Genomic DNA, 12987 nt, shown 5'->3' on the forward strand with positions numbered 1-12987 from the left:
GACGAAGACTGTGCAGACGTGGGTGATGTCGATCGGGGAGTCGAGACCTTGTACTATGCGATTTCGGTCTTTCCGGCAAACTGACAAGAACATATGCGGAGAAAAGTTTTTCCAACGAAAAGGATGTTCACACAGTGGAGCTTGAATGGCTCTCTACCATTAGGTGGATCTTCGAGCAGTTGAATGATTAGTAGAACATCTCGACATTTTCCAGAATGATATTTTCACTCTGCAGTGGAGTGTGTGCTGATATGAAACTTCCTGGCAGATTAAAACTGTGTGCCGGACCGACACTCGAACTCGGGACCTTTGCCTTTCGCAGGCAAGTGCTCTACCAACTGAGCTATCCAAACACGACTCAAGCCCCGTCCTCACAGCTTTACTTCAGACAGTACCTCGTCTCCTACCTTCCAAACTTTACGGAAGCTCGGTCCAGCACATAGTTTTAATCATCCAGGAAGTTTCATATCAGCGCACACTCCGCTGCAGAGTGAAAATCGCATTCTGGAAACATCCCCAAGCTGTGGCTAAGCCATGTCTCCGCAGTATCCTTTCTTTCAAGAGTGCTAGTTCTGTAAGGTTCACAGGAGAGCTTCTTTAAAGTTTGGAAGGTAGGAGACGAGGTACTGGCAGAAGTAAAGCTGTGAGGACGGGGCGTGTGTCGTGCTTGGGTAGCTCAGTTGGTAGAGCACTTGCCCCCGAAAGGCAAAGGTCCCGAGTTCGAGTCTCGGTCCGGCACACAGTTTTAATCTGCCAGCAAGTTTCATCTCGACAGTTGTCTACAGGCTTAGTGATTACGTTGGAAAAAGTGTCACGCATATGTGTCACTCAGAAATGTACTGCAGCACTCAATAAAAGTTAGTTGACATACCGTGATGATGTATAAAGGCTCCTTGTACGTGAACTATTATTTGGCAAAAAATATTGATTTTTCTCGGTAGTTAGGGGTGGGGTGAGCATGTGAAGGGAATGACACCTAAAAAGAGCTCCGAAAATTCGGGCTATAATTTATATAACATCATAATTTATATAATTTAAAACATTAAAATTAAGTTTGTTGTTATCCTAAGACAGATTTCTCTCTGTTTTACAATATTAAATTGAAATACGTATATGTGAGTAGGTTGGTACTGCCGGGTCATAAGGTAAAAATGAAGTAAGTTATGTTACACCTATTGATACAAAGAGCTTGCTGCCTCCGACAGGTAGGTTGCCCTCTTGGCACGGTCGCCAGGTGGCGGCTCGCCTCGTTGGGAGTGCTCGCTGAAGCGGCTCCGTCCCGTCTCCCCGGCTCGACTTGTTTCGCCGAGCCTCGCCGCCAGGCAGCCGCGTGCGTCTCTAATTTTACTCGCACATTCCGAGGTGTCTCGTCAGCCGACACGTCGACGCTCTGCGGTGCCGCGTATCTCGCGACTCGTCGCCCAAGACAAATGGCCTCTCGTATCTCGCGGCGCCAAGTTTTCTGCCCCGCTTGACGGGGCGCGCGGCGAGGGAGGAAGGTGGGCTCCCTACGCGACGACTTGGCGGTGCCTGCCCTCTGTCGCCGAGTCTGGGAACTGCCAGAAGCTGCTGGCGGAAAGGAATTGCCGGGAAATTCGTCACGCGTTCTCCGCCAGCGGAAAGCCTCAAGCAACAGCTTATCTGCAACGCGTCCTTTATATAATTGGATACAGAATCATAAGAAGTGAAAAGAGTGTGTTACTTTGAAAACAGAATAATATGGTTGTTACTGTGTATAGCTAAGTGCGCTCGCTGAAGACAACTTTCCCACACAGTTAAGATCTTACGTAAATACTTAGAACGAGATAAAGTTTTAATCGGAAATTCTTGTAGGAAAGGGCAGGAAGTTGGAGAAAGACAGCTAATATCACCAAATAATTAGAAGCAGTTAGTTTACTTACTACATCGAGCAAAAAATCGATCACCGTAGGCAACGTCGATACCGCATCCCTGTGCAGTGGCGCTGGACTCGGACGTAAGACGATTCGTATCGTGGAGGTGCATGAAATTTTCACTGCCTGCATTTCGCTGGCTACTGAAGGCAAGGTGGTGGTGTATAGTTGGTGGCCACCAATCGTTGCTGGATTACATCCCAAACCTCTGGACAGTGTATCGTGAAATAAGGATAAGTGACAGTGATGACCGTGATCCGTCCGTCGGATTTGGACCTTAAGCTCGGTGTTTCACAGGGTGGCATTCGACAGGAGTAGGCTACGTGCAGGCACAAGGTTTCACCCTCTCTTTTCTCTCGTCGTTTTCAGACAACACACATAAAGCTACAGTATACATACATCCATTAAACGCGTCTACACTCTAAAAATACGGATACCACTCAAGAAGCCCTTATCCGCATGGAAAGTGGCCAACGGGCGTGGAAGAAGAACACCTTTCCCTACAGGCGGCTGATCCCACCGCATGGGAGATCCCAATCAACAATGCAACACGACATTTACAAACTCAAATGGCTCTGACCACTATGGTTCAAAATGGTTCAAATAGCTCTGAGCACTATGGGACTTAACTTCTGAGGTCATCAGTCCCCTAGAACTTAGAACTACTTAAACCTAACTAATTTAAGGACATCTCACACATCCACGCCCGAAGCAGGATTCGAACCTGCGACCGTAGTGGTCGCTCAGTTCCAAACTGTAGCGCCTAGAAGCGCTCGGCCACTACGACGACGAGCACTATGGGACTTAACATCTGAGGTCATCAGTCCCCTAGATTTAAGAACTATGTAAGTACGCTGTTTACGTTTTTATGTTGGTAACGCCACGTAGTGCTCTGTATGAAAATCGCTGACTGCGCTGTCTGCAGTCTGTGGCTGGTTGGACTCATTGTTGAAATATTCGCTTGTGTTCCGTTAGGCAGTTGGATGTGAACAGAGCGTAGATTTGTGCAGTTGGAGGTGAGCCGCCAGCAGCGGTGGATTGAAGAGAGAGAGATGTCAGAGTTTTGAGAGGTTACTATAAGCGGACGATCTGGACGTATGTCCGCCAGAGAAGGAAATTTTTAAGTATAGTTGTCATGAATTTATATATATATATATATATATATATATATATATATATATATATATATATAAAATGACTTTTGAATATTATTAAGGTAAATACATTGCTTGTTCTCTATAAAAATCTTTCATTTGCTAATTATGCCTGTCAGTAGTTAGTGCCTTAAGTAGTTAGAATCTTTTATTTAGCTGGTAGTATTGGCGCTCGCTGTATTGCAGTAGTTCGAGTAACGAAGATTTTTGTGAGGTAAGTGATTCATGAAAGGTATAGGTTATTGTTAGTCACGGTCATTCTTTTGTAGGGATTATTGAAAGTCAGATTGCGTTGCGTTATTTGTCCAGACCCACTAGGTCATTTACATACAGTGCAAGGTGAAGAGCAACGTTCCAGTAAACCTCCATTGATTTGCACCAGTGGTTATTTTTGCATTGGATGATTTTTCACTATAAAGAATAACATGCTGTGTTTTGCTCGTTATAATGTCATGTTTACACTCACAAAAAGGCCTGATATCTGTACGCTGGTATTTTGTTCATTAAGCGACACTAAGACAATTGTAAACATTAGTAGTAGTCTCTTGTGGATACAGAAGTGAATGCCTACAGTACAATATCCAATGCACAGAATCATCAGAAATCAAGGAAGACATCATCAACCATTACGTATACGTCCATACTCTGTAAACCATTATGACTTGCATGATCCTGCATGATACTTGCATGATACTTTCCATACCACCAAGTGCTTCTTCCCGTTCCATCCACGAATAGAGTGCGGGAAGAGTAATTTTTCATTGCCTCTGTCCACACTAAGAATAGCCTAATGTTGTACTCAGAATCCCTATGGGAGCGATATGTAGGAGCTCCGATATGTAGGAGCTCCTAGTACATGGAGGTTACAAACAAACTTTCTCTGCTTGAGAGGGCCTCCATGAAAAACGAGTGATCTTTCAACAGTGAAAGTTTGGAGAAATATTTGTAATGACATGCAGGAAAGAAATAATGAATAAACCAGTGGAAGAAAGATATTTCAATTTCCACATAAGAGAGTGATTTGTTCTTACTGCGCACCATGTTTACCTTCCAGGTTACAAACGTTGCTCCATGCGACGATCACCTGCCCTCACGACAGCCTGGAACCGCATTACGGATACCATTTCGTAATTGTTTGGAGCACTTTTCGAACGGTGGACTATGGAATGTTCAGCTGTCGATACAACCACTGCACTGATTGCGCCGCGCGGGGTAGCCGCGCGGTCTACGGCGTCTTGTCACGGTCCTCGCGACTCCTCTCGTCGGAGGTTCGAGTCCTCCCCCGGGTATGGGTGTGTGTGTCGTCCTTAGCGTAAGTTAGTTTAAGTTAGATTAAGCTTAGGGACCGATCACCTCAGCAGTTTGGTACCATAAGACATTACCACAAATTTCCAATTTACTGCACTGATTGACTATCGCACATTGCGTCTATCATCCTCAGCCATAGCAATAATAAGTTCTTCAACAATCTGTCCAACTTTGAACTGGCCGTCAGCCTCTCCCTGGTGAAATTCCCAAATCGCCAGTTGGAAATACAGGGTGTTTCAAAAATGACCGGCATATTTGAAACGCCAATAAAAACTAAACGAGCAGCGATAGAAATACACCGTTTGTTGCAATATGCTTGGGACAACAGTACATTTTCAGGCAGACAAACTTTCGAAATTACAGTAGTTACAATTTTCAACAATAGATTGCGCTGCGGTCTGGGAAACTCTATAGTACGATATTTTCCACATATCCACCATGCGTAGCAATAATATGGCGTAGTCTCTGAACGAAATTACCCGAAACCTTTGACAACGTGTCTGGCGGAATGGCTTCACATGCAGATGAGATGTACTGCTTCAGCTGTTCAATTGTTTCTGGATTCTGGCGGTACACCTGGTCTTTCAAGTGTCCCCACAGAAAGAAGTCACAGGGGTTCATGTCTGGCGAATAGGGAGGCCAATCCACGCCGCCTCCTGTATGTTTTGGATAGCCCAAAGCAAATCACACGGTCATCGAAATATTCATTCAGGAAATTAAAGACGTCGGCCGTGAGATGTGGCCGGGCACCATCTTGCATAAACCACGAGGTGTTCACAGTGTCGTCTAAGGCAGTTTGTACCGCCACAAATTCATGAAGAATGTCCAGATAGCGTGATGCAGTAATCGTTTCGGATCTGAAAAATGGGCGAATGATTCCTTTGGAAGAAATGGCGGCCCAGACCAGTACTTTTTGAGGATGCAGGGACGATGGGACTACAACATGGGGCTTTTCGGTTCCCCATATGCGCCAGTTCTGTTTATTGACGAAGCCGTCCAGGTAAAAATAAGCTTCGTCAGTAAACCAAATGCTGCCCACATGCATATCGCCGTCATCAATCCTGTGCACTATATCGTTAGCGAATGTCTCTCGTGCAGCAATGGTAGCGGCGCTGAGGGGTTGCCGCGTTTGAATTTTGTATGGATAGAGGTGTAAACTCTGGCGCATGAGACAATACGTGGACGTTGGCGTCATTTGGATCGCAGCTGCAACACGGCGAACGGAAACCCGAGGCCGCTGTTGGATCACCTGCTGCACTAGTTGCGCGTTGCCCTCTGTGGTTGCCGTACGTGGTCGCCCTACCTTTCCAGCACGTTCATTCGTCACGTTCCCAGTCCGTTGAAATTTTTCAAACAGATCCTTTATTGTATCGCTTTTCGGTCCTTTGGTTACATTAAACCTCCGTTGAAAACTTCGGCTTGTTGCAACAACACTGCGTTCTAGGCGGTGGAATTCCAACACCAGAAAAATCCTCTGTTCTAAGGAATAAACCACGTTGTCTACAGCACACTTGCACGTTGTGAACAGCACACGCTTACAGCAGAAAGACGACGTACAGAATGGCGCACCCACAGACTGCGTTGTCTTCTATATCTTTCACATCACTTGCAGCGCCATCTGTTGTTGAAAATTGTAACTACTGTAATTTCGAAAGTTTGTCCGTCTGAAAATGTACTGTTGTCCCAAGCATATTGCAACAAACGGTGTATTTCTATCGCTGCTAGTTTAGTTTTTATTGCCGTTTCAAATATACCGGTCATTTTTGAAACACCCTGTAGGATCTCTCCGTATTCCTTTAATGATCGATACTCGCGAAGAGCATCAGCTCTGTCGCTGTTGTTTTGATAAAACAGCTTTACGAGTATAGCCCCACTCACTTTGTCCGTACCCATTTTGACTGCCTGCAACTGCCGTGCGTGCTGATGCTTGTGTTTCGCAACTGCTGTACCAGCACCAGGGCCTAACTGGAAGTCATTGCCCTAACACTGCTGAAAACGCAAAATCTGTACCGCACAGGGTGAACTTCATTCCAATAAAGTATGGTACCCAAATGGTAAACAGTTTCTCCCTACAGTGACCAAAGTAACGGAATTTTAATTTTAATCGCCCTGCATATTACTAGACACGTAACTCAAAGCTGGTTCTTTAAACTTTGTCAATAGGCTTCCTCAGGGTGGTTTGCATCTATCTTCATTAGTTTGCCGCTGCAGCTACATCAGCACCTCTATAACACTTTCCCATGGATGAAACAAACGTGTTACCAGTCGTGCTGCATTTCTCTTGTAATTTTGGTGGGGGTGCAAACACTTACGTACCAGGCATAGTCATCCCAACTGGCCACTTCAGAAGCTTGTTGCATACCACCAGCTACTCATTTATTTACCGAGGTGCCCATACAGTGTCTAAAGGCGATGACTCAAGGGCAGGCGATAACCCCTAAGCAGCGCTGCATGAATCAGCAAAGGAGACTGACCTGCTGCTGGAGTTCACCTGGGATAGCTGTTCTGTGTCACTAAATCCGCGGAAGACTTACGTATAGCTGTTGCCCCATTGTGGTCTCGAATTGGTAACTTCTGCTGGCAGGTCCACACCTGTCCACACCCAGCACAGTCCTTTCGTCCTGCTAGAGCTGAGAGAGTTAATATAATTTTGTTACAGAACGTCTAGTAGTTATAATCGGCAAGGTGGCGTTTTCTCAACATATACGTCGCTACGAATCGCATATCCTAAAATACTAATAATACTGCCACAGTGGAAATCTGCCTCTCCTCTTGCTGCACGAGCCTGTACAGTACCGCCGAGTCCGTCGTTTCAGGTGACAATATCCCGTGGTCATTTACTGTCATCGAGCCTGTAATACGTCCCTCAGGTGTCACACTACTAAGCACATACATTGTCGGTGCTCTACATACCAATGTGCTGAGGCCTATCGCTAGCTTAAGCAACGACATATCGTAAGTAATCCATTTTATACTTCTACAAAATGTTGAACAGTTCAAAGTGAGACTCGCACTTTTATAATTTTTCGCTTTGTGAAGTTCACAATTTTACATTTCTGAACATTTAAAGCAAGTTGCCAATAGTTATACCACTTGAAGTCTTATCGAAACCAGACTAAATATTTGCCCAGCAATTTCTGTCAGCACATCATCCTCATTAACTGTCACTTCTGCAGAAGTATGAAGATACTAGGGGTTTCCAGGAAGTACGGACGGATTTCAAAATGCTATAGAACATGGAAAATTTATTGAATATGTGAATTTTATTCCAAGCTCATAAAGTAACTTCTTCCATTTATGGATGAAAAATTATTCTGTATGCCTACCCAAGGCCGGGCGGCAACGAACAATGCGTTTATTGAAGTTCTCGATGAAGCGTTCAAAAACATCTGCCGCGGTGGCCAAGCGGTTCTAGGCGCTTCAGTCAGGAACCGCGCGGCCGCTACGGTTGCAGGTTCGAATCCTGCCTCGGGAATTGATGTGTGTGATGTCCTTCGGTTAGTTAGGTTTAAGTAGTTCTAAGTTCTAGGGGACTGATCACCTCAGATGTTAAGTCCCATAGTTCTCAGGCCATTTTCCAAAACATCAGGCGGGATGCCGTAAATAACCCTTTTAATTTCAGCCTGCAGTTGCATTGTTTGTTGTTTCTTCGCGTACAATTTTGATTTCACAAATAACAACAACAACAACAACAAAAAATCATAAGGGGTAAGATCGTATGATACGGTAGGCCATTCCTGATTGCCACGCAAAGAGATAATTTTTTGAAGAAACGTTTCATTCAGTAGAGCAATCGTTTTACGAAATGTGTAACAAGTCGCAACATTTTGTGGAATGCAGAAATGGTCGTTTCCATCAACAAGAGTGACAAGCAAATCAGAAAGTATGTTTAGGTAATTGTCGCCGCTCACAATGCGGGACCTCCCTCATAGTTTTCAAAAAGTACGTCCCACTCTTGCTGCCCAGGGCCCACACTACATAGTAGTTCGTTGTGGATATATCTCATCTTCCAGAGTCACTCGCGAATTTTCGTGACCCCAAATTATACAGTTCTGCTTTCTGACGTACCCACTGAGGTGGAGGTACGCCTCATCTGAGAAAATTATTGTTTTTTTGAAGTTCTCGTTCTCCGCTTCTCGAGCCAAGACCCATTGAACAAAGTGAAGAAGAAGATGGTAACTACCTGTGGAACCAAACTCTTGAGGTGACTGGTCCCTAGGCTTATACATTACTTAATCTAAAACTAACTTACGCTAAGGACAACACACACACCCATGACCGAGGGAGGCCTCGAACCTCCGACGGCGGGAGAACAAAATGATCTGCAAGGTTCAATTCTTGTGTAAGTTGAATCTTACACGCATGCATTTCCAGATCTTTTGAAAGGAATTCATGCAGTGACCTTGGTGATAAATTCAGTTGCTGAGTTAGTCGGCGAACTGATTTTCTATGGCTTACGGTCATATTGTCTCGCACTAGAGCAATATTTTCTTGTGTTCGAACAGAACGTGGTCGTCCTCTTTTCTTAACTTTTGAAGCAGAACTCGTGTCTCAAACTTCCTGATCAACTTCTGAACTGACGATTCGTTTGGAACAGCAATACGCCCGAGTGTCATCCGCAATTCATGAACGGTTGTCGTGGGACTTCCACTGTTTCTGTAATAACTTTCCACCACTTGTATACGTTGTCCTGTTGTCATCTGCCCCAACACGAAAATAAACATCAAACAACAAGCTCACCACATAAAAGCTATCAGGCTACTAATGGGAAGCATCGCAGGTAACAAACATGTACGAGTAAAAACGACGGCTGCCAAGATGGCACAAAATTCAAATTCGTTGTTACTTCCCGTACATCAGTCATTGATGTTTTCTGCAAGGTTTTGAATGTACAATACAAACAAATTGGACGAAGACACTTCCTTGGCCACAGCCGAAGTCACGTCTAGATCTGTCAATGAATCTCGATCTAAGATTACAATTTGCGTCATCCCTACCAAGAAATCCTCAGTCAAGTCTCAAACTATGCGCGATACACCCATACGATTATTCTACTCATAGTAACTGTAGGTCTTGTGCAGAATGCAATGTTTTAAGGATGTCAAGAAACACTAAATCTGCCGAATGCCATAATCCTTGGAAGTCAGGATATCATGTGAATAAAGCGCGCGTTAGTGTTCGTGCAGTTGATGTTTTCGGATCCGTGCTAGTTGGCTTTGTGAATCACTTTTTCTGCCCTTCTTGTAGATGACTGTGGCCAGTGCTTTCTTCCAGCCACTGGGCACAGTATTTGCTACAAGAGATATACGGTATATTATAGTTACCAGAAAGGATACTTCAGCTGAAAATTCAGCGTCGAATCAGACAAGGATTCCATTTGGCCTTGGAGCTTTGTTTAATTTTATCGATTTCAGCTCCCTATCTTTGTCCCTTTCGCTGTCTACTTCTCTCAGTTTTTACGTGGTTTGAGAATTATATTGGAATAATGCGCCTGACTTTTCCATTATAAGTGGACATTCGAAAATGAGATCGGTATTTCTGATTTTACTTACCAACTTCTAATTTCTGATCCTGTCTCGTCCATGAGTGCAGTTGGGCGGCACCCATCATTGCAGATGTCGGACATCGTAGGCTGGGCAGACTGGTAAAACAGGGCAGGCGCCGAACTGTGGCGGAACTAACGTCAGACTTTAATGCTGGGCAGAGTACGAGTGTGTCCGAATCGACAGTGCACTGTACGCTCCCAACGATGGGCCTCCGCAGCTGACGATATGTGCCAATGTTGACTCGACGACATCGGCAACTACGAGTGAAACTGGGATGCAGCAATTGGCACTGGATGTTGGCGCAGTAGCAGGGTGTTACAAGGTCTGATGAATCCCGATACGTTCTTTATCATGCTCACCGCCCCCCCCCTCTTTTTCGCGGAATTTATCGGAATTAGGCGACTTGTCTGTACAGGTGTACAGGTGCAAGGCCTCATTGCTTCCATGTCATGGCGCGGCGCCGCTGTTATCCATGCCAAAGGTGAAAGGTGGACATACTGGCTATTACGTAGGTGTATGACGCTCGGGAGACCTCTCAATAAACCCTCTCCGAGCAGTTTTCAGTTGCTGGATAATAGAGCCATTTCCAGATACCTCATCCTATGTTTGACAGTACCAAACAGTAGGGTTGCATTGTGCCTGGTGCAATGTTTTCTAGACCTGTAAACAAATGACTTTAAAAAAAGTTTTTTAATTCTCTCTCACTTTCTTGAACTGTTAAGCTAAAATTATTAATAATTCCATTTACGAACTGATGAAATTAATATGCAAAACGAGAATAACACAAGAGCAAAAGCTAGGATAAAAGTTGAATTTCCTGAATCTTGCTACAGTTTATGGTCACCGACCAATTCGAAAATAGAGCTAATTTACGATAAATGTAAACTCCAATTGGAATGGAAGATCAAATTTGACTTATGTTAATTATAATATGAGCTATAGTAAATAGTAAACACCGATTACATAGACTATGATACGCACAACACCCATAAATTCTGAAAATTTTCTGAAATTTCTATTTATTCGCGTTGGTATACACTGAAAATTTGAGTGAAAGATTTTTAACTAGGGTACTGATTTTATAGGTAAAAATACGTGTTACGAAATTCAGTGTATGAAAATATACAATATATCAAAATACAGGAGCGAGTTTTGATGCAATCGGCACCAAAATGTTTCAGTTTTAGTAAAGTGTTTGAATGTAGCTTTTCAAAGCGAATCAAGTAACACATATGGTTTTCTTCCTTCAACGTAAAATAAATAGTGCAGGTTGGCCTATACAGTATACTTAACTGCAAGTAAATAAATGTGGGAAATGCACTGATTTTGCCGGCCGGTGTGGCCGAGCGGTTCTAGGCGCTTCAGTATGGAACCGCGCGACCGCTACGGTCGCAGGTTCCAATCCTGCCTCGGGCATGGATGTGTGTGATGTCCTTAGGTTAGTTAGGTTTAAGTAGTTCTAAGTTCTAGGGGACTGATGACCTCAGATGTTAAGTCCCATAGTGCTCAGAGCCATTTGAACCATTTTTTTGCACTGATTTTGTGTTTCGCTGCTTCTGTGGCATTTTCCACACTGGATTTCCAACGATGAAAACTAGAGCTTCAAAATATCTCACAAAAGTCAGGTAAAACGTGGTGTAAGACGAAACACGTGATCTCGGATGGAGATTCTTTGACATATGTAGAAGTGAAACTTCCCGCAGCTTAAAACTGGGTGCCGGACCGATAATCGTAATCGGGACCTTTGTCTTACGCAGGCAGATGTCCAGATTTCGAGTCTCGGACCGGCATACAGTTTTAACATTCCAGGAAGTTTCATATCAGCGCATACTCCGCTGCAGAGTGCAAATCTCATTCTGTAGATGTAGAAATGACATTGGCTGTGCCCCAAGGAAGTTTCTTCGTCCAAGCTGTTCATGTTGTACATTTATGACCTCGCAGAAAACATTAATTACGGGTTTCCGGGAACTAAGAGCGAATTTGAAATTTGTGCCATTTTGGCAGCCGTGATTTTTACGTGTTTGTTATCTGCGATCCTTCCCACTAGTAGCCTGATAGATTTTATGTGGTAAGTTTGTTGTTTGACGTTTATTTTCATGATGGGACAGATGACAACAGGACAACGTATCCAAGTGATAAAAAGTTCTTACAAAAACAGTGGAAGTCCCACGGTAAAGGCTCCCTCCGTCGGACGTTCGAGTCCTCACTTGGGCATCAGTGTGTGTGTTGTCCTTATTGTAAGTTCGTTTCAGTTAGATTAAGTAGTGTGTAAGCCTAGGGACGGATGACTTCAGCCGTTTTGTCCCATAGAACTTAGCACAAATTTCCAAATTTTCACACGGCAACCCTTCGTGATTTGCGTGTGACACTCGGGCGTAATGCTGTTCCAAACTTATCATCAGTTCAGAAGTTGATCCGGAAGTTTGAGACACGAGTTCTGCTTCAAATGTTAAGAAAAGAGGACGACCACGTTCTGTTCGAACACAAGAAAACATTGGTATAGTGCGAGACAATGTGACCATAAGCCGTAGAAAATCGGTTCGCCGACGAACTCAACAACTGAATTTATAATCAAGTTCTCTGCATGCACTCCTTTCAAAAGATCTGAAAACGCATGCGTATAAGAGTCACTCTACACAAGAACTGAACCCTGTAAATCACTTTGTTCTCCGCCCGATTGAGGTCAGAGTCCTCCCTTGGGCACGGATGTGTGTGTTGTCCTTAGCGTAAGTTAGTTTAAGTTAGATTAAGTAGTGTATAAGCCTAGGGACCGATTACCTTACTAATTTGGTCCCACAGGAACTTACCATCATCTTCTTCCCTTTGTTCAATGGGGCTTGGCTCGACAAGCGGAGAACTATAACTTCACAAAAAGAATAATTTTCTCAGATGAGCCGCACTTCCACGTCAGGGGGGTACATCAATAAGCAGAACTGCATAATTTGGGGTAACGAAAATCCGCGAGTGACTGTGGAAGATGAGATGCATCCACAAAGCACGACTGTGTGGTGTGGGTTCTGAGCAGCAGGAGTGATCGGACGTACTTTTTTGAAAATTATGAGAGAGCTCCCGCACTGTGAACGGCGA

At 44.1% G+C, this 12987-nt stretch overlaps 1 non-coding gene across 1 annotated transcript; it reads left to right on the forward strand.

Moving 5' to 3' along the window:
* The first annotated feature begins 664 nt into the window (after positions 1-664).
* Trnas-cga (transfer RNA serine (anticodon CGA)) lies at positions 665-739 on the forward strand. The gene has a single exon. It is a non-coding gene; the product is annotated as a tRNA-Ser (tRNA).
* The last annotated feature ends 12248 nt before the right edge of the window (positions 740-12987 follow it).

This window comes from Schistocerca cancellata, chromosome 5, assembly GCF_023864275.1.
Source record: "Schistocerca cancellata isolate TAMUIC-IGC-003103 chromosome 5, iqSchCanc2.1, whole genome shotgun sequence".
In the NCBI taxonomy this organism is placed as follows: Eukaryota; Metazoa; Arthropoda; class Insecta; order Orthoptera; family Acrididae; genus Schistocerca; species Schistocerca cancellata.